Source organism: Chenopodium album, chromosome 27, assembly GCF_948465745.1.
Source record: "Chenopodium album chromosome 27, dcCheAlbu1.1, whole genome shotgun sequence".
Classification (NCBI taxonomy): Eukaryota; Viridiplantae; Streptophyta; class Magnoliopsida; order Caryophyllales; family Amaranthaceae; genus Chenopodium; species Chenopodium album.
The window spans coordinates 15,786,902-15,808,848 of record NC_137860.1 but is presented as its reverse complement, the minus strand read 5'-3'; positions in this window follow the sequence as shown (position 1 = coordinate 15,808,848).

The following is a 21,947-nucleotide window of genomic DNA, read 5'->3' as shown; positions in this document are numbered from 1 at the left end:
TCCTTGCCCTGGTGGCGTTATTTTGCCAATGATGTCGATACCCCAAGTAGAGAAAGGCCATGGGGAAGTGTATGTATAAAGAAGCGAAGGTGGAACGTGCTGTAGATTTGCGTAGACTTGACACTTCATACATTTCCTGACGTATTCGTGACAATCTCTCTCCATAGTAGTCCAATAATATCCTTGTCGTTGAATCTTTTGGACTAACATCTTAGCATTCATATGTGTTCCACATATTCCAGCATGAAGGTTTTCCATGGTCTTATATGTTTCTTTCCCGGCTATGCACAAGAGATTTCTCCCTAGCGCAGTCCTTTTGTGGAGTTCTCCCCTGATGAGCACATACTGTGAGGCCAGGAGCCTCAAAGCACGGCGTGCCCTTTTATCAGTATTAGGAGGGTATTCACCCTTGGTCACGTAGTTAAGGATATCCATATACCATTGTTCTTCATCTTCTTCTTGTGACTCTTGTTCATCATCAAGTGCATGAACATAGGCTGGCTCATATCTTCGCTCTATAGTTAGCGACATCCTAATTTGTGTCTGTCGGAATGCGCACCATTGATGCTAACTTTGCCAGTGTGTCAGCAAATTGGTTTTCTTCTCTAGGCAAATACGTATATTCCACTTCATCTAGTTGCTCCGTGAGAGTTTCCAGATGAGCTTGATACGTAGCGAGACTTTCACTTCTCACCTTCCATCTCTTAGAGATCTAGTTAATGATTAGTGATGAATCACCATAAATTCTGAGCTTCTTAATTCCTAAGGCCACCGCTGTTTCTAATCCCAAAATGCATGCTTCATATTCTGCGGCATTGTTGGTGACATCAAAGTCGAGTTTCATGGAAATTGGGATGTGTTCTTCACTGGGTGATACCAACAAAACTCCTACACCACACCCTCTTTGGTTTGAAGCTCCATCGAAGTAGAGCGTCCATCTATCATCTTCAGTCATAAGTAGATCCTCGTCAGGGAAATCATACTCATCTTCTTCTTTCTCAACTTCTTCCAGTGGAAAGTCCGCTAGGAAGTCAGAAACTGCAGAACCTTTGATTGCCTTTTGTGGTACGAATTTTAAGTCAAACTGAGCAAGGTTGACTATCCATCTTGACAACCTACCATTGAGTGTTGCTTTTTCAAACAAATATTTGAGAGGGTCCATCTTGGACACGACATGTACTGTATGAGTAAGCATATAATGTCTTAATTTCTGTGCAGCCCACACAAGTGCGAGGCACAACTTCTCAAGTAATGTGTATCGTGCCTCATATCCTTGAAGCTTCTTGCTCAAATAGTAGATTGCATTCTCCTTGCTTTCAATCTCTTGTGCTAGCATTGCCCCCATCGTTTCTCTTGTGACCGTAAGGTAGAGTCGAAGAGGAAAGTCAGGCATTGCTGGTGCTAGCACAGGTGGGTTTGACAGGTACTCTTTGATCTTGTCGAAAGCTTTTTGGCAATCATCATCCCATGTCACTGGAACATTCTTCTTGAGCTTTTTGAATATAGGTTCGCATATCGCTGTGAGTTTGGATATGAACCTACTTATGTATTGCAATCTTCCAATAAAGCCTCGAATCTCCTTCTCAGTCTTGGGTGGTGGCATGGCCATGATTGCTTTGACTTTCGTGGGATCTATTTCAATCCCTCGAGAACTGATCACATAGCCAAGCAACTTGCCTGATGTAACTCCGAATGCACACTTTGCTGGATTTAACCTCATATTGTACTTGCAAAGTCTTTCAAAGAACTTGCGAAGCGCAATGATGTGGCCTGGGCGATCTTTTGATTTGACAATCATATCATCAACATAGACTTCCACCTCTTTATGCATCATATCATGTAACAATGCTGTGGCTGCTCTTTGGTAGGTGGCACCCGCGTTTTTAAACTCGAATGGCATTACCGTATAGCAGTATGTTCCCCATTGTGTGATGAATGTGGTTTTCTCCATGTCTTCCTCGGCCATAAGCACTTGGTTATATCCAGCGTAACCATCCATGAAGGAAAGGAGTGCATGGTTTGATGTGTTGTCGACCAGAATGTCAATGTGAGGTAGAGGGAACCCATCTTTTGGACTTGCTTTATTGAGATCCCTGTAATCAACACACATTCTGACCCTTCCATCCTTTTTTGGGACTGGAACCACGTTAGCTATCCAGTCCGGATATTTGGACACTTTGATGAAACCTGCAGCTAGTTGTTTTCTGATTTCTTCTTTGATCTTAAGAGCTACATCTGGCTTCATATGACGCAACTTTTGTTTGACGGGCTTCATACCTGGAATGAGTGGTATAGTATGTTGTGCGATATCCCTGTCAATACCTGGCATGTCTTGGTAAGACCAAGCAAATACATCAACAAATTCACTAAGTAAGTTAATTAACTCTTTGCGTTCTTCTTGACTTAGTGTTAATCCAATTTTTACTTCTTTGGTAGTCGTATCATTGGAAATATTGATTGTTTCTGTATCTTCGATAATTGCCGTTTTATTATCATGTTCTTCCATTGCTTTTATTATTTCTTTGTCATTTTTATCATTAGCAAAGCAATATTGATCAGGGTTAGGGGAATGACACACATCGTAAGCAAAGGTACTCATTTTATTGAAATCGTTGGTTGTTACATCAAGGAGGGCAAGGTCAGCTGCGACCTCGCCAGAATTATTTGGAAAAGAAAGAGAAGACTCAACAAGAGGCTCAGCACTAGAGGGAACTACAGAAAAAGAATCGATAGCAGAAAGGGGGTCGGCCTTAGATCCTAAGGGTTCATTAACAGACTCAAACTCGAACTCGGACTCAGACGATTCAGGTTCATCAAACATGGGGCCTTCGCCAGCGGTTACTTCAAGTTTTTCTCCATTTGGTATAGTGACCTTCACCGTCTTGCTCCATCCTTTCAGAGCACCATCAGCTGGGGCAATTAACTCCGAAGGATCAAAATCTTTGCATGACATGACCGCTTGAATGAGCGCAGAGTCGTCACTGTTGGTGGGCCTAGGTTCATTCTTTTCCAACCCGAAAAGAAGACTAATGCTCATATCATCGGAACCTAGGCTGGTTGGTTCCTCAGCTGTTGAGGAGACATCACCTTCGTCAATGAAGTCACAATCCATGAACACCTCAAAACCTGGTTCACGCTTCCCCTTGTAGACGAAAGGTTCAGGAAATTCATAGCACGGGAAATTCTCTCCTTCCTTGACGAATTGACCATTGAGCGTAAGGGGATAGGGTTTTATAGCCATCTCCTTATTCTCTTTTCGAGCTGCGCTCCGAGCAACCATCTTGATCACAGCTTGCTTTACATCTTCCTTTGTTGGTATGAATCCCAGGCCAAAGGTGTCCTTCTTTAACGAGCCTTGATGGCCCCATAATTCAGCTATCTTCTTCTTGATGCCAAGGGTCATTCCAGGGAAGTGCCCTTGTTTCTTCATAATTGCATTGATATTATCTTTAGAATAGGGGTCTGTAGGGAATATTTCAAGCATTATGATAACCCCAAACTTGAACCCCACTGTGATCATACACTAAAGTACGGTGGCGTTCCAAAGGGAAAGACAAAGAGCAAAAAGAGTCGCCAACAAGTTTTAAGGAACTTGTACCCAAAAGACAATCCAAAAGGACCATCAACTACTCCATAAGGTCTTGAACCAAATAGGGTCCGGGGATGAGGGTACGAATCCAATCTACAAAAGAAAGGACCCGCCCTATAAAATAGGCCTCTACTTTGTTCTGCTCGTATTCATGCGCGCTTTTCGAATAACATACAAACATTATATTAAACCTACCCTGTTTATCTATGTTGGTTGAATATTAATGCACAAATAAGACTATTATTGGCGATCACTTGAATTAAAATCACATTAGCCTAAACCAAATTATTAATTATCTTATTAAGCGTGATTTCAAGTACAAATTCCCTTTAAACCTGCATAAAAGGCGTGATCAAGCAATAACAATAAAATCAAGCAACATAATAATAAAGAATAAATAATAATAATATCAATGATGATAATAACATGATAATAGCATGATAAAGCTTAATAATAATAGCAAGATCCTAGACATGATACTAACAAGATTAATAACAAATCCTAGCATGTCACTAAACAATAAAGATCAAAGCTTTAACCCTAACATGGTACTAACATGATATCATAATATTAGAAAAGATAAGAGGCACCCTAAACATGATTCTAGAAAGCATTAAAAGCATCCTAACATGATACTAGAAAGCATTAAAAGCATCCTAACATGATACTAGGAATTAAAATAATAATAAGCATGCAATCTACATTGTGAAAGAAATAGGGAGTAAGCTAATCTACTTACTTTGAAGCCTCGTACCTCTTTCTAATAACAAAATACACAAGTTAGTAAACTTCAATGAAAATAAATAAAGAATAATTAAAGAATTAAATTAAAATCAAATTAAACAAAGTTTTGACTAGTTTTGGACCAAACCCTCAGAAATTATCAACCTTTCACGTCTAGGACGAAGGCAACTTCGAACTTGGCTAAGAGATTCAAGATCTTGTGAATGCGGAATATTGTTTGTAAAAAGGTAGTTTAGAAAGAGAGGGAGAAAGAAAGCATATATTGCTTAAAGGGAGAATAGAGAGAATTAAGGAAGAATTGATGAGAGATGATGAAAGTTGATTGAGAGAATTGATGAATGATGATTGAAAAAAAACAGAGGTTCGGACCCTATTTATAAGAAAACAGTCCGGAAAATCATAGAATTTGATAAGGAATAAAACTCCACGCTGTTGCTAATCAAACCGACCTTGTCGCCAAAGATTTATCTTGTCGCCAGGCGACAGAGTCTGTCGCGCGGCGACAAGCCTGTCGTTTCGCGACAAGACAGTTTTTTGCGGATTTTGTTTTAATCATATCTTTTGATCTACAAGTCCAAATAAGTCATATAATATATCGTTGGAAAGCTCTTGAAGTCTACTTTCTAATGCAATTAGAATCAGATTAAAATCTTTTGTAGATAAAAAGATATGGACGAAATAGTGAAAGAGTGTCAGTTTTGGATAGAGTTTCGTATATCTTTAATATCTTTTTCGTTATAGCTCGGATTTAATATTATAATATATCATTGGAAAGATAATTTCAAGATCTATCCAACCATATAAAATTTGGATAAAATATATGAGGCACGAAAATAATATCTGACTATCTTTGAACAAGTTTAAATTCGAATAGAATTAGGAAAGTTTTAAAAAAGGAAAGTTTATATTCAAATCAAATTCTATAATCTTATCTTTTCAAAAAAGAATAATTAAGATATTTTAGAAACTTATAAAAGATTCTAATCAATCCTAATTAGTTTAGGAATAGGATTAAACCTTTGGACCCTCCTCATGATCATTGGGTCGTAGGTAAAATCCGGTTTGGGCCCAGTTTAGTATTTTGGCCATAACTTCCTCATTATTCATCGGAATTGGGCTTATAATATATCGTTGGAAAGGTCTTTTCAAGCCCCATCCAACTACACTATTATTGGACCCTTATCATGGACCAAAATAAACTGAAATGGACGTTTTTATAAAATAGAGTGGGTTTTCGAAAACAGAAAGAAAGATTTTTAATAAAAACTAACCGCAACACTTGACTTTCGAATCACTTTCACCTAATTCGATAATAACACAACGTGAAAGGCATTCATCACTGGGTTTGGTTTTGGGGAGACACAAATGGGTTTCTACAGAAGCCCCCACTTTGACTGAGTTTGAAGAAACTTATGTTTCGAAAAACGAGAGTCAAAGTATCGATAGGGACGGAGAATGATTCAAAACGTTCTGCAATTCCAAATCATTCTTATAACGCCGATACCTGCAAACTAATCATTAGTTAAAACAGATAAAAGAGTTAAGAAACGCGTATCTTGCACCGTCGAGCACACGTCTCTGAAAGTAACTGTTTTGCTGTATTTGTTGTATCTCGTATGTTGTTTGTGACAACCTCCACAGTGCCTCGTGAACGCCATCTTTGAAGATAACCATATGTCGTCGTCTTCAATATTCTTGATCCTCCACAGTATCTCGGGAACATCATCGAAAATAACTGTATGTCGTCATCTCCTGGGTGTGGCCATATGTCGCCACAGCAGTATGTCGCCGCTATAGACAATCTCTTCTTTACCTTGAGGGACCGCCGAAGGTGGCCTTGCTTCGCCATCTCCAAGATTTTTGACAACGCTCCACATCCTAGGGAACGCTGTCTATCATTGCTGCTACATCTCGAGCTTTTCCTTAAATCATGGTGACAACTTTCACAATCTTAGCGAATGTCGTCAAAGACCGCCTCATCACGAACCGCTCTTCTCAAATCTAGGTGACAACCTCCACAATCTTAGCGAATGTTATCAAAGACCGCCTCATCACGAACCGCTCTTCTCAAATCTAGATGACAACTTCCACAATCTTAGTGGATGTCGTCAAAGATCGCCCATCTCGTGCTATCTTCTCAAATCTTGATGACAACTTCCACAATCTTAGCGAAGGTCGTCGAAGATCGCCCATCTCGTGCTATCTTCTCAAATCAAGTGATAACCTTCACAATCTTAGCGAAAGCTATCAAAGACCGCTTCATCTTGAATCTTTCTTCTCAAATAATAACCTCCCCAATCATAGCGAAAGCTATTGAAGGTCGTTTCATCTCAAATCGTCCTTCTCAAATCCAAGCAATAGACTCTCTTTAATCTTAAAGCCCCCTGTTGAAGGCTCCGTCATCTCGAATCTTCAAATCTTCTTCCATCCTAAGAATTCGTTGTGAACCGTTATTTTGGTGCTTGCGATGAGCCAATACTTAGGCGCTTTAAGTTAAGTGAGACAATCTTTTGTCAGGTCGATCACTTATTGTTGTCGCAATCAAGCTGACTAAATCATGTCAAATAGCTTAGAGGGGCTAACTGGCGTACCAAGGAACCCAAACTACTAAAATAGACCCACAAAGTCATAAGGAGAGGCCCAGCACTCTGTCGCCGCTCCAGCGCTGACCAGAAGTGCTTGTCGCGAGCTTTTGAATCTGTCGCCACGCGACAGAGTCTGTCGCCACGCGACAGAGTCTGTCGCCTCGCGACAATTCTGTCGTTTGGCGACAGAATCGGGGTTTTAAAACCCGTCTTCTTCTTCTTTCTCATTTCGCTGCTCTGCTGTTCATTGCTCGGTTTCGCTCCGAACTTTCAATTTGGTCGTTTCCTTACAACCAAATCTGCTCAAATCTTTTGCAAATTAAGGCTCTTCACCTATGATTTACTGATCCATATAATTTTTGCTCAAACTCCTCTCATCTTGGAAGAATCTCATATATCTATATTCGCGGTTTTTCGAAAAAATCCGGAAATATTCTTGCTCGCTGGAATGTACCTGCATCTATATTTCAGACTATAGGACTTTGCTAATCCTTTATTATCTTAGGGTTGACCTGAGACTTAGTGTATCTTGACTCATTGATTTGACATAACTTAACTCAAATCGTTTGACACGTGTGTTAGACTCAACTTGATGTGATATGACACAACATGACTCAATGTACATGACTCGTGTGTGAACTTGACTCGATGTGTACATGACTCAAAAACGAAAATTTTCCGTCATTTTTGTGGAGGGTACCGAATTTCTCCCGAAAAAGAAAGACGCGAAAAAGAATCGAAGTATTTGATGGTGCATGTTGAATGAGCTTAATCAAGTATATGATTTGATACTATCCCTCAAGGTATAAGGATTAATTCATCCTAAACTATCTTAGTTGACTCGATTATGAAAGCATTTAGGTAACTTAGGCACGGAGGCTAAGTACTTCATACTTTGATACAATGATGATTATAAGTGATGAGTGATGTGTGATATGACAAAGCATGCTTCAACGTTATGTTAAGACTTCATGACAAAAGGTTCCTAATTGGAAGTCTATCTGGTCATGTATCTGTGATGTGTGTGAAAGTGACACTAAAGTTAAGCTGCAAAGGCTAAGTGTATGGAAAAGTATTATTTGATAAGAGTCAAATAATGATGACTCTTAGGCTAGGTAGGCTAATGATGTAAGGATCAAGCCCCCAAGTCTAGCTCTAAGTAAATAGGGATGAGCATTGGAAATCCCTTGATATGATCATGGTGTGAGTGTGTGAATGTGAAAATGAATGCATTTTTATTATGGCCGCACCTCAATGTGAGGTTGCCTACGTATCCGTTAGGAATCAGGCCAAACGTAGCTCTAGCCGAACCTCGCACAAGTGTGTGTATACCTCAAAAAGGTCTTTTAAGGGTAGTAACGTGGTTAGGCTAAAGGTTAGAGAAGAAGGGGATAAAGGCTCAAGACCCTAAATAAGCCCCCCAAGGTGTGCAACCTTGCTTTTGAATCTTTGTATTTTATGCTTGAGGTTTTTTCTCATTTTTGAGCTTTTTTTTCTTTTTATTTTTTATTTTTTTATTTTTGCTCTATCTTTTTATTTTTCTTTTGCATTTTTTTTTATTTTTATAAGTGTGGGCAATCCCGATCATGCGGTCTATCACTCACTTGGCATTCATGTTTCTCAGGCACGGTACCGAGCACTCGATAAGAGACGCAATCTGAGACATGTTCTTATCAAAGATATTATTATATCCAAGACATTGGAACACTTGCCCTTTTGTACACTTTTATTTATTATTATTATTTGTATCATTTTTTTATTTTGAGATCACTCAAGCTTTTCATATTTGTAGATTGCATAAGTTACACACCATCCCATCCCAAGGTTAGTAGATATGGGTTGAAAAATGAAAGGTCTATCGTTAGACGAGGCTCAAAGTGGTTTAAAAAAAAAGGATTATATATTTAAAGGGTGAAGATGATATGATATGGCTACAAGAGGTGCCTCAAATCATTGGTATACCTTGTGCTTAATACGACGTTTTTTTTTTTTTTTTTTTTTTTTTACTTTTTAATTTTTTTTTTTTAATAATGCAATGCAATGATCATATGCAAGAAATAAAAATGCCCATTTTATTAAAGGGGAACAAAAATAAAAAAAAAAACCTACGTAATATATCTAAGGAAGAAAAAAGGTGCCTATGCTAGACTTATGGGGGAAAGGTTTGAAAAAAAGAAGAAGAAGAAAGCATGAAATCTTAGTGAGAAGCTCGCCTTGTATTTTGTCTCATCATTACTCTTTTTTTTTTTCTTGTCAATCACATGACTCAAACTCGATTCAACATGCATAAATGGATAAAGACCATGGAAGAATGAGGGGAATAATATGTGTGGATAAAGTATGTGGAGAGTGGGAAGATGATGGAGATGAAGAAATATGGAAGAATTAGGAATAGAATGGACCCTAACTCAAATGACGGAAAGACGACTCATGCATGAACCTAAGACATGGTCATGGTGACATGTACAAAGTGTGTGCTAAGACTAATGAGTGTAGGTGACACGTTAACACTTGTGTCGTGACCACGTAGCTAGACTATGTGACTAGACTCATGTAAAGACTAAGTTAAGACTTCACGTATATGCATTAAACTGGACAGGCTGTGGTATTTTAGTCATAACTTTTAATCTGTGACTCTGATTGTAACGAAACCAACTCCAAATTAAAGATAAAACTCGGGGCTACAGATCCATAGGTTTTACGGCTCGTGGTTCTTCCTAGAACTCCGGCTATGACCAAAACAAGTTGACGCATGTGCAGTATACGGGAATAAAAAATCCGGGTTGACTAAAAGGAACTATGACTCGATTTTAGGCTTGTTTATTAGTTCAAAATAATTAATTAATTAATTAAACAAAGTCCTTTAGTCATTGGTAAATTTATTAGTCTTGAACACAAGTCAAACAAACGGTTAGCGCACATATAATATATTCAAGCAAGAGGTACACATAGTTCACATAGTCACAAGATGAGTTTGCAACCTAACCATGGCTCTAGTTCTCTAAAGTTCGAGGATATGGGTTAAGTCATAAGAAGGTCCATGGTTAAGAATCCACATGCATTGCACACAAGCCTGCCAAGAGGGTTGGAGCGAATGGACAAGATTCCGCGAGTGCGGTAGGAGACCGGACTCGACGCCATGGTTGGATAGATTCCAAGACATACACGTCCCCAAATCTGAGCTTTGCACAAAATAGTGGGATACTCCATTGGGTAGGCGAAGCAAGGAACCCCCAGAGGGTTATATCCATATGTAGAACACATATGGGTTTCAGAAAAGTGAGAAAACGATTCAATCAATAAGCAAAATCGAGCCAATAACACTAGAAAAGGTCAAAGCAAGAAGACAGAACCCTGGCTCAGTATTGGAAGAACTTAGCGCCAGACAACAGGGACTGTCGCCGCAAAAAAGTCCCTGTCGCCAAGCGACAGAACTGTCGCCAGGCGACAGAAACTTTTTACGGGCGACAAGCCCTGTTTTCTAGACGCTAGTTCCTACATGCCTTGGCAAGTTTCTGTGTTCTTCGAATTTTCCAGATTTCGTATTATCTTTTCGATTCTAGTCATGAAAGATATTTCCCAAATTTCCTACGTGTAAAATTCCTATGGATTGACTCATGGGGTGCTCCCATGAGGACCTTTTAATGCATATGACAATAATGTTAATCAAATCACGCACATGAAATACTTAGAATTTTTCGAGTCTCATCCGCTCATTCTAAATAATTGCCAAAATTTAATAAATTTCAGGAATATAAATAGAAATCCTCCCCAGTGGAGTCGCCAAAAACTGTAGGGAATATTTCAAGCATTATGATAACCCCAAACTTGAACCCCACTGTGATCATACACTAAAGTACGGTGGCGTTCCAAAGGGAAAGACAAAGAGCAAAAAGAGTCGCCAACAAGTTTTAAGGAACTTGTACCCAAAAGACAATCCAAAAGGACCATCAACTACTCCATAAGGTCTTGAACCAAATAGGGTCCGGGGATGAGGGTACGAATCCAATCTACAAAAGAAAGGACCCGCCCTATAAAATAGGCCTCTACTTTGTTCTGCTCGTATTCATGCGCGCTTTTCGAATAACATACAAACATTATATTAAACCTACCCTGTTTATCTATGTTGGTTGAATATTAATGCACAAATAAGACTATTATTGGCGATCACTTGAATTAAAATCACATTAGCCTAAACCAAATTATTAATTATCTTATTAAGCGTGATTTCAAGTACAAATTCCCTTTAAACCTGCATAAAAGGCGTGATCAAGCAATAACAATAAAATCAAGCAACATAATAATAAAGAATAAATAATAATAATATCAATGATGATAATAACATGATAATAGCATGATAAAGCTTAATAATAATAGCAAGATCCTAGACATGATACTAACAAGATTAATAACAAATCCTAGCATGTCACTAAACAATAAAGATCAAAGCTTTAACCCTAACATGGTACTAACATGATATCATAATATTAGAAAAGATAAGAGGCACCCTAAACATGATTCTAGAAAGCATTAAAAGCATCCTAACATGATACTAGAAAGCATTAAAAGCATCCTAACATGATACTAGGAATTAAAATAATAATAAGCATGCAATCTACATTGTGAAAGAAATAGGGAGTAAGCTAATCTACTTACTTTGAAGCCTCGTACCTCTTTCTAATAACAAAATACACAAGTTAGTAAACTTCAATGAAAATAAATAAAGAATAATTAAAGAATTAAATTAAAATCAAATTAAACAAAGTTTTGACTAGTTTTGGACCAAACCCTCAGAAATTATCAACCTTTCACGTCTAGGACGAAGGCAACTTCGAACTTGGCTAAGAGATTCAAGATCTTGTGAATGCGGAATATTGTTTGTAAAAAGGTAGTTTAGAAAGAGAGGGAGAAAGAAATCATATATTGCTTAAAGGGAGAATAGAGAGAATTAAGGAAGAATTGATGAGAGATGATGAAAGTTGATTGAGAGAATTGATGAATGATGATTGAAAAAAAACAGAGGTTCGGACCCTATTTATAAGAAAACAGTCCGGAAAATCATAGAATTTGATAAGGAATAAAAATCCACGCTGTCGCTAATCAAACCGACCTTGTCGCCAAAGATTTATCTAGTCGCCAGGCGACAGATTCTGTCGCGCGGCGACAAGCCTGTCGTTTCGCGACAAGACAGTTTTTTGCGGATTTTGTTTTAATCATATCTTTTGATCTAGAAGTCCAAATAAGTCATATAATATATCGTTGGAAAGCTCTTGAAGTCTACTTTCTAATGCAATTAGAATCAGATTAAAATCTTTTGTAGATAAAAAGATATGGACGAAATAGTGAAAGAGTGTCAGTTTTGGATAGAGTTTCGTATATCTTTAATATCTTTTTCGTTATAGCTCGGATTTAATATTATAATATATCATTGGAAAGATAATTTCAAGATCTATCCAACCATATAAAATTTGGATAAAATATATGAGGCACGAAAATAATATCTGACTATCTTTGAACAAGTTTAAATTCGAATAGAATTAGGAAAGTTTTAAAAAAGGAAAGTTTATATTCAAATCAAATTCTATAATCTTATCTTTTCAAAAAAGAATAATTAAGATATTTTAGAAACTTATAAAAGATTCTAATCAATCCTAATTAGTTTAGGAATAGGATTAAACCTTTGGACCCTCCTCATGATCATTGGGTCGTAGGTAAAATCCGGTTTGGGCCCAGTTTAGTATTTTGGCCATAACTTCCTCATTATTCATCGGAATTGGGCTTATAATATATCGTTGGAAAGGTCTTTTCAAGCCCCATCCAACTACACTATTATTGGACCCTTATCATGGACCAAAATAAACTGAAATGGACGTTTTTATAAAATAGAGTGGGTTTTCGAAAACAGAAAGAAAGATTTTTAATAAAAACTAACCGCAACACTTGACTTTCGAATCACTTTCACCTAATTCGATAATAACACAACGTGAAAGGCATTCATCACTGGGTTTGGTTTTGGGGAGACACAAATGGGTTTCTACAGAAGCCCCCACTTTGACTGAGTTTGAAGAAACTTATGTTTCGAAAAACGAGAGTCAAAGTATCGATAGGGACGGAGAATGATTCAAAACGTTCTGCAATTCCAAATCATTCTTATAACGCCGATACCTGCAAACTAATCATTAGTTAAAACAGATAAAAGAGTTAAGAAACGCGTATCTTGCACCGTCGAGCACACGTCTCTGAAAGTAACTGTTTTGCTGTATTTGTTGTATCTCGTATGTTGTTTGTGACAACCTCCACAGTGCCTCGTGAACGCCATCTTTGAAGATAACCATATGTCGTCGTCTTCAATATTCTTGATCCTCCACAGTATCTCGGGAACATCATCGAAAATAACTGTATGTCGTCATCTCCTGGGTGTGGCCATATGTCGCCACAGCAGTATGTCGCCGCTATAGACAATCTCTTCTTTACCTTGAGGGACCGCCGAAGGTGGCCTTGCTTCGCCATCTCCAAGATTTTTGACAACTCTCCACATCCTAGGGAACGCTGTCTATCATTGCTGCTACATCTCGAGCTTTTCCTTAAATCATGGTGACAACTTTCACAATCTTAGCGAATGTCGTCAAAGACCGCCTCATCACGAACCGCTCTTCTCAAATCTAGGTGACAACCTCCACAATCTTAGCGAATGTTATCAAAGACCGCCTCATCACGAACCGCTCTTCTCAAATCTAGATGACAACTTCCACAATCTTAGTGGATGTCGTCAAAGATCGCCCATCTCGTGCTATCTTCTCAAATCTTGATGACAACTTCCACAATCTTAGCGAAGGTCGTCGAAGATCGCCCATCTCGTGCTATCTTCTCAAATCAAGTGATAACCTTCACAATCTTAGCGAAAGCTATCAAAGACCGCTTCATCTTGAATCGTTCTTCTCAAATAATAACCTCCCCAATCATAGCGAAAGCTATTGAAGGTCGTTTCATCTCAAATCGTCCTTCTCAAATCCAAGCAATAGACTCTCTTTAATCTTAAAGCCCCCTGTTGAAGGCTCCGTCATCTCGAATCTTCAAATCTTCTTCCATCCTAAGAATTCGTTGTGAACCGTTATTTTGGTGCTTGCGATGAGCCAATACTTAGGCGCTTTAAGTTAAGTGAGACAATCTTTTGTCAGGTCGATCACTTATTGTTGTCGCAATCAAGCTGACTAAATCATGTCAAATAGCTTAGAGGGGCTAACTGGCGTACCAAGGAACCCAAACTACTAAAATAGACCCACAAAGTCATAAGGAGAGGCCCAGCACTCTGTCGCCGCTCCAGCGCTGACCAGAAGTGCTTGTCGCGAGCTTTTGAATCTGTCGCCACGCGACAGAGTCTGTCGCCTCGCGACAATTCTGTCGTTTGGCGACAGAATCGGGGTTTTAAAACCCGTCTTCTTCTTCTTTCTCATTTCGCTGCTCTGCTGTTCATTGCTCGGTTTCGCTCCGAACTTTCAATTTGGTCGTTTCCTTACAACCAAATCTGCTCAAATCTTTTGCAAATTAAGGCTCTTCACCTATGATTTACTGATCCATATAATTTTTGCTCAAACTCCTCTCATCTTGGAAGAATCTCATATATCTATATTCGCGGTTTTTCGAAAAAATCCGGAAATATTCTTGCTCGCTGGAATGTACCTGCATCTATATTTCAGACTATAGGACTTTGCTAATCCTTTATTATCTTAGGGTTGACCTGAGACTTAGTGTTGCTTGACTCATTGATTTGACATAACTTAACTCAAATCGTTTGACACGTGTGTTAGACTCAACTTGATGTGATATGACACAACATGACTCAATGTACATGACTCGTGTGTGAACTTGACTCGATGTGTACATGACTCAAAAACGAAAATTTTCCGTCATTTTTGTGGAGGGTACCGAATTTCTCCCGAAAAAGAAAGACGCGAAAAAGAATCGAAGTATTTGATGGTGCATGTTGAATGAGCTTAATCAAGTATATGATTTGATACTATCCCTCAAGGTATAAGGATTAATTCATCCTAAACTATCTTAGTTGACTCGATTATGAAAGCATTTAGGTAACTTAGGCACGGAGGCTAAGTACTTCATACTTTGATACAATGATGATTATAAGTGATGAGTGATGTGTGATATGACAAAGCATGCTTCAACGTTATGTTAAGACTTCATGACAAAAGGTTCCTAATTGGAAGTCTATCTGGTCATGTATCTGTGATGTGTGTGAAAGTGACACTAAAGTTAAGCTGCAAAGGCTAAGTGTATGGAAAAGTATTATTTGATAAGAGTCAAATAATGATGACTCTTAGGCTAGGTAGGCTAATGATGTAAGGATCAAGCCCCCAAGTCTAGCTCTAAGTAAATAGGGATGAGCATTGGAAATCCCTTGATATGATCATGGTGTGAGTGTGTGAATGTGAAAATGAATGCATTTTTATTATGGCCGCACCTCAATGTGAGGTTGCCTACGTATCCGTTAGGAATCAGGCCAAACGTAGCTCTAGCCGAACCTCGCACAAGTGTGTGTATACCTCAAAAAGGTCTTTTAAGGGTAGTAACGTGGTTAGGCTAAAGGTTAGAGAAGAAGGGGATAAAGGCTCAAGACCCTAAATAAGCCCCCCAAGGTGTGCAACCTTGCTTTTGAATCTTTGTATTTTATGCTTGAGGTTTTTTCTCATTTTTGAGCTTTTTTTTCTTTTTATTTTTTATTTTTTTATTTTTGCTCTATCTTTTTATTTTTCTTTTGCATTTTTTTTTATTTTTATAAGTGTGGGCAATCCCGATCATGCGGTCTATCACTCACTTGGCATTCATGTTTCTCAGGCACGGTACCGAGCACTCGATAAGAGACGCAATCTGAGACATGTTCTTATCAAAGATATTATTATATCCAAGACATTGGAACACTTGCCCTTTTGTACACTTTTATTTATTATTATTATTTGTATCATTTTTTTATTTTGAGATCACTCAAGCTTTTCATATTTGTAGATTGCATAAGTTACACACCATCCCATCCCAAGGTTAGTAGATATGGGTTGAAAAATGAAAGGTCTATCGTTAGACGAGGCTCAAAGTGGTTTAAAAAAAAAGGATTATATATTTAAAGGGTGAAGATGATATGATATGGCTACAAGAGGTGCCTCAAATCATTGGTATACCTTGTGCTTAATACGACGTTTTTTTTTTTTTTTTTTTTTTTTTACTTTTTAATTTTTTTTTTTTAATAATGCAATGCAATGATCATATGCAAGAAATAAAAATGCCCATTTTATTAAAGGGGAACAAAAATAAAAAAAAAAACCTACGTAATATATCTAAGGAAGAAAAAAGGTGCCTATGCTAGACTTATGGGGGAAAGGTTTGAAAAAAAGAAGAAGAAGAAAGCATGAAATCTTAGTGAGAAGCTCGCCTTGTATTTTGTCTCATCATTACTCTTTTTTTTTTTCTTGTCAATCACATGACTCAAACTCGATTCAACATGCATAAATGGATAAAGACCATGGAAGAATGAGGGGAATAATATGTGTGGATAAAGTATGTGGAGAGTGGGAAGATGATGGAGATGAAGAAATATGGAAGAATTAGGAATAGAATGGACCCTAACTCAAATGACGGAAAGACGACTCATGCATGAACCTAAGACATGGTCATGGTGACATGTACAAAGTGTGTGCTAAGACTAATGAGTGTAGGTGACACGTTAACACTTGTGTCGTGACCACGTAGCTAGACTATGTGACTAGACTCATGTAAAGACTAAGTTAAGACTTCACGTATATGCATTAAACTGGACAGGCTGTGGTATTTTAGTCATAACTTTTAATCTGTGACTCTGATTGTAACGAAACCAACTCCAAATTAAAGATAAAACTCGGGGCTACAGATCCATAGGTTTTACGGCTCGTGGTTCTTCCTAGAACTCCGGCTATGACCAAAACAAGTTGACGCATGTGCAGTATACGGGAATAAAAAATCCGGGTTGACTAAAAGGAACTATGACTCGATTTTAGGCTTGTTTATTAGTTCAAAATAATTAATTAATTAATTAAACAAAGTCCTTTAGTCATTGGTAAATTTATTAGTCTTGAACACAAGTCAAACAAACGGTTAGCGCACATATAATATATTCAAGCAAGAGGTACACATAGTTCACATAGTCACAAGATGAGTTTGCAACCTAACCATGGCTCTAGTTCTCTAAAGTTCGAGGATATGGGTTAAGTCATAAGAAGGTCCATGGTTAAGAATCCACATGCATTGCACACAAGCCTGCCAAGAGGGTTGGAGCGAATGGACAAGATTCCGCGAGTGCGGTAGGAGACCGGACTCGACGCCATGGTTGGATAGATTCCAAGACATACACGTCCCCAAATCTGAGCTTTGCACAAAATAGTGGGATACTCCATTGGGCAGGCGAAGCAAGGAACCCCCAGAGGGTTATATCCATATGTAGAACACATATGGGTTTCAGAAAAGTGAGAAAACGATTCAATCAATAAGCAAAATCGAGCCAATAACACTAGAAAAGGTCAAAGCAAGAAGACAGAACCCTGGCTCAGTATTGGAAGAACTTAGCGCCAGACAACAGGGACTGTCGCCGCAAAAAAGTCCCTGTCGCCAAGCGACAGAACTGTCGCCAGGCGACAGAAACTTTTTACGGGCGACAAGCCCTGTTTTCTAGACGCTAGTTCCTACATGCCTTGGCAAGTTTCTGTGTTCTTCGAATTTTCCAGATTTCGTATTATCTTTTCGATTCTAGTCATGAAAGATATTTCCCAAATTTCCTACGTGTAAAATTCCTATGGATTGACTCATGGGGTGCTCCCATGAGGACCTTTTAATGCATATGACAATAATGTTAATCAAATCACGCACATGAAATACTTAGAATTTTTCGAGTCTCATCCGCTCATTCTAAATAATTGCCAAAATTTAATAAATTTCAGGAATATAAATAGAAATCCTCCCCAGTGGAGTCGCCAAAAACTGTAGGGAATATTTCAAGCATTATGATAACCCCAAACTTGAACCCCACTGTGATCATACACTAAAGTACGGTGGCGTTCCAAAGGGAAAGACAAAGAGCAAAAAGAGTCGCCAACAAGTTTTAAGGAACTTGTACCCAAAAGACAATCCAAAAGGACCATCAACTACTCCATAAGGTCTTGAACCAAATAGGGTCCGGGGATGAGGGTACGAATCCAATCTACAAAAGAAAGGACCCGCCCTATAAAATAGGCCTCTACTTTGTTCTGCTCGTATTCATGCGCGCTTTTCGAATAACATACAAACATTATATTAAACCTACCCTGTTTATCTATGTTGGTTGAATATTAATGCACAAATAAGACTATTATTGGCGATCACTTGAATTAAAATCACATTAGCCTAAACCAAATTATTAATTATCTTATTAAGCGTGATTTCAAGTACAAATTCCCTTTAAACCTGCATAAAAGGCGTGATCAAGCAATAACAATAAAATCAAGCAACATAATAATAAAGAATAAATAATAATAATATCAATGATGATAATAACATGATAATAGCATGATAAAGCTTAATAATAATAGCAAGATCCTAGACATGATACTAACAAGATTAATAACAAATCCTAGCATGTCACTAAACAATAAAGATCAAAGCTTTAACCCTAACATGGTACTAACATGATATCATAATATTAGAAAAGATAAGAGGCACCCTAAACATGATTCTAGAAAGCATTAAAAGCATCCTAACATGATACTAGAAAGCATTAAAAGCATCCTAACATGATACTAGGAATTAAAATAATAATAAGCATGCAATCTACATTGTGAAAGAAATAGGGAGTAAGCTAATCTACTTACTTTGAAGCCTCGTACCTCTTTCTAATAACAAAATACACAAGTTAGTAAACTTCAATGAAAATAAATAAAGAATAATTAAAGAATTAAATTAAAATCAAATTAAACAAAGTTTTGACTAGTTTTGGACCAAACCCTCAGAAATTATCAACCTTTCACGTCTAGGACGAAGGCAACTTCGAACTTGGCTAAGAGATTCAAGATCTTGTGAATGCGGAATATTGTTTGTAAAAAGGTAGTTTAGAAAGAGAGGGAGAAAGAAATCATATATTGCTTAAAGGGAGAATAGAGAGAATTAAGGAAGAATTGATGAGAGATGATGAAAGTTGATTGAGAGAATTGATGAATGATGATTGAAAAAAAACAGAGGTTCGGACCCTATTTATAAGAAAACAGTCCGGAAAATCATAGAATTTGATAAGGAATAAAACTCCACGCTGTCGCTAATCAAACCGACCTTGTCGCCAAAGATTTATCTTGTCGCCAGGCGACAGAGTCTGTCGCGCGGCGACAAGCCTGTCGTTTCGCGACAAGACAGTTTTTTGCGGATTTTGTTTTAATCATATCTTTTGATCTACAAGTCCAAATAAGTCATATAATATATCGTTGGAAAGCTCTTGAAGTCTACTTTCTAATGCAATTAGAATCAGATTAAAATCTTTTGTAGATAAAAAGATATGGACGAAATAGTGAAAGAGTGTCAGTTTTGGATAGAGTTTCGTAAATCTTTAATATCTTTTTCGTTATAGCTCGGATTTAATATTATAATATATCATTGGAAAGATAATTTCAAGATCTATCCAACCATATAAAATTTGAATAAAATATATGAGGCACGAAAATAATATCTGACTATCTTTGAACAAGTTTAAATTCGAATAGAATTAGGAAAGTTTTAAAAAAGGAAAGTTTATATTCAAATCAAATTCTATAATCTTATCTTTTCAAAAAAGAATAATTAAGATATTTTAGAAACTTATAAAAGATTCTAATCAATCCTAATTAGTTTAGGAATAGGATTAAACCTTTGGACCCTCCTCATGATCATTGGGTCGTAGGTAAAATCCGGTTTGGGCCCAGTTTAGTATTTTGGCCATAACTTCCTCATTATTCATCGGAATTGGGCTTATAATATATCGTTGGAAAGGTCTTTTCAAGCCCCATCCAACTACACTATTATTGGACCCTTATCATGGACCAAAATAAACTGAAATGGACGTTTTTATAAAATAGAGTGGGTTTTCGAAAACAGAAAGAAAGATTTTTAATAAAAACTAACCGCAACACTTGACTTTCGAATCACTTTCACCTAATTCGATAATAACACAACGTGCAAGGCATTCATCACTGGGTTTGGTTTTGGGGAGACACAAATGGGTTTCTACAGAAGCCCCCACTTTGACTGAGTTTGAAGAAACTTATGTTTCGAAAAACGAGAGTCAAAGTATCGATAGGGACGGAGAATGATTCAAAACGTTCTGCAATTCCAAATCATTCTTATAACGCCGATACCTGCAAACTAATCATTAGTTAAAACAGATAAAAGAGTTAAGAAACGCGTATCTTGCACCGTCGAGCACACGTCTCTGAAAGTAACTGTTTTGCTGTATTTGTTGTATCTCGTATGTTGTTTGTGACAACCTCCACAGTGCCTCGTGAACGCCATCTTTGAAGATAACCATATGTCGTCGTCTTCAATATTCTTGATCCTCCACAGTATCTCGGGAACATCATCGAAAATAACTGTATGTCGTCATCTCCTGGGTGTGGCCATATGTCGCCACAGCAGTATGTCGCCGCTATAGACAATCTCTTCTTTACCTTGAGGGACCGCCGAAGGTGGCCTTGCTTCGCCATCTCCAAGATTTTTGACAACGCTCCACATCCTAGGGAACGCTGTCTATCATTGCTGCTACATCTCGAGCTTTTCCTTAAATCATGGTGACAACTTTCACAATCTTAGCGAATGTCGTCAAAGACCGCCTCATCACGAACCGCTCTTCTCAAATCTAGGTGACAACCTCCACAATCTTAGCGAATGTTATCAAAGACCGCCTCATCACGAACCACTCTTCTCAAATCTAGATGACAACTTCCACAATCTTAGTGGATGTCGTCAAAGATCGCCCATCTCGTGCTATCTTCTCAAATCTTGATGACAACTTCCACAATCTTAGCGAAGGTCGTCGAAGATCGCCCATCTCGTGCTATCTTCTCAAATCAAGTGATAACCTTCACAATCTTAGCGAAAGCTATCAAAGACCGCTTCATCTTGAATCGTTCTTCTCAAATAATAACCTCCCCAATCATAGCGAAACCTATTGAAGGTCGTTTCATCTCAAATCGTCCTTCTCAAATCCAAGCAATAGACTCTCTTTAATCTTAAAGCCCCCTGTTGAAGGCTCCGTCATCTCAAATCTTCAAATCTTCTTCCATCCTAAGAATTCGTTGTGAACCGTTATTTTGGTGCTTGCGATGAGCCAATACTTAGGCGCTTTAAGTTAAGTGAGACAATCTTTTGTCAGGTCGATCACTTATTGTTGTCGCAATCAAGCTGACTAAATCATGTCAAATAGCTTAGAGGGGCTAACTGGCGTACCAAGGAACCCAAACTACTAAAATAGACCCACAAAGTCATAAGGAGAGGCCCAGCACTCTGTCGCCGCTCCAGCGCTGACCAGAAGTGCTTGTCGCGAGCTTTTGAATCTGTCGCCACGCGACAGAGTCTGTCGCCACGCGACAGAGTCTGTCGCCTCGCGACAATTCTGTCGTTTGGCGACAGAATCGGGGTTTTAAAACCCGTCTTCTTCTTCTTTCTCATTTCGCTGCTCTGCTGTTCATTGCTCGGTTTCGCTCCGAACTTTCAATTTGGTCGTTTCCTTACAACCAAATCTGCTCAAATCTTTTGCAAATTAAGGCTCTTCACCTATGATTTACTGATCCATATAATTTTTTCTCAAACTCCTCTCATCTTGGAAGAATCTCATATATCTATATTCGCGGTTTTTCGAAAAAATCCGGAAATATTCTTGCTCGCTGGAATGTACCTGCATCTATATTTCAGACTATAGGACTTTGCTAATCCTTTATTATCTTAGGGTTGACCTGAGACTTAGTGTTGCTTGACTCATTGATTTGACATAACTTAAC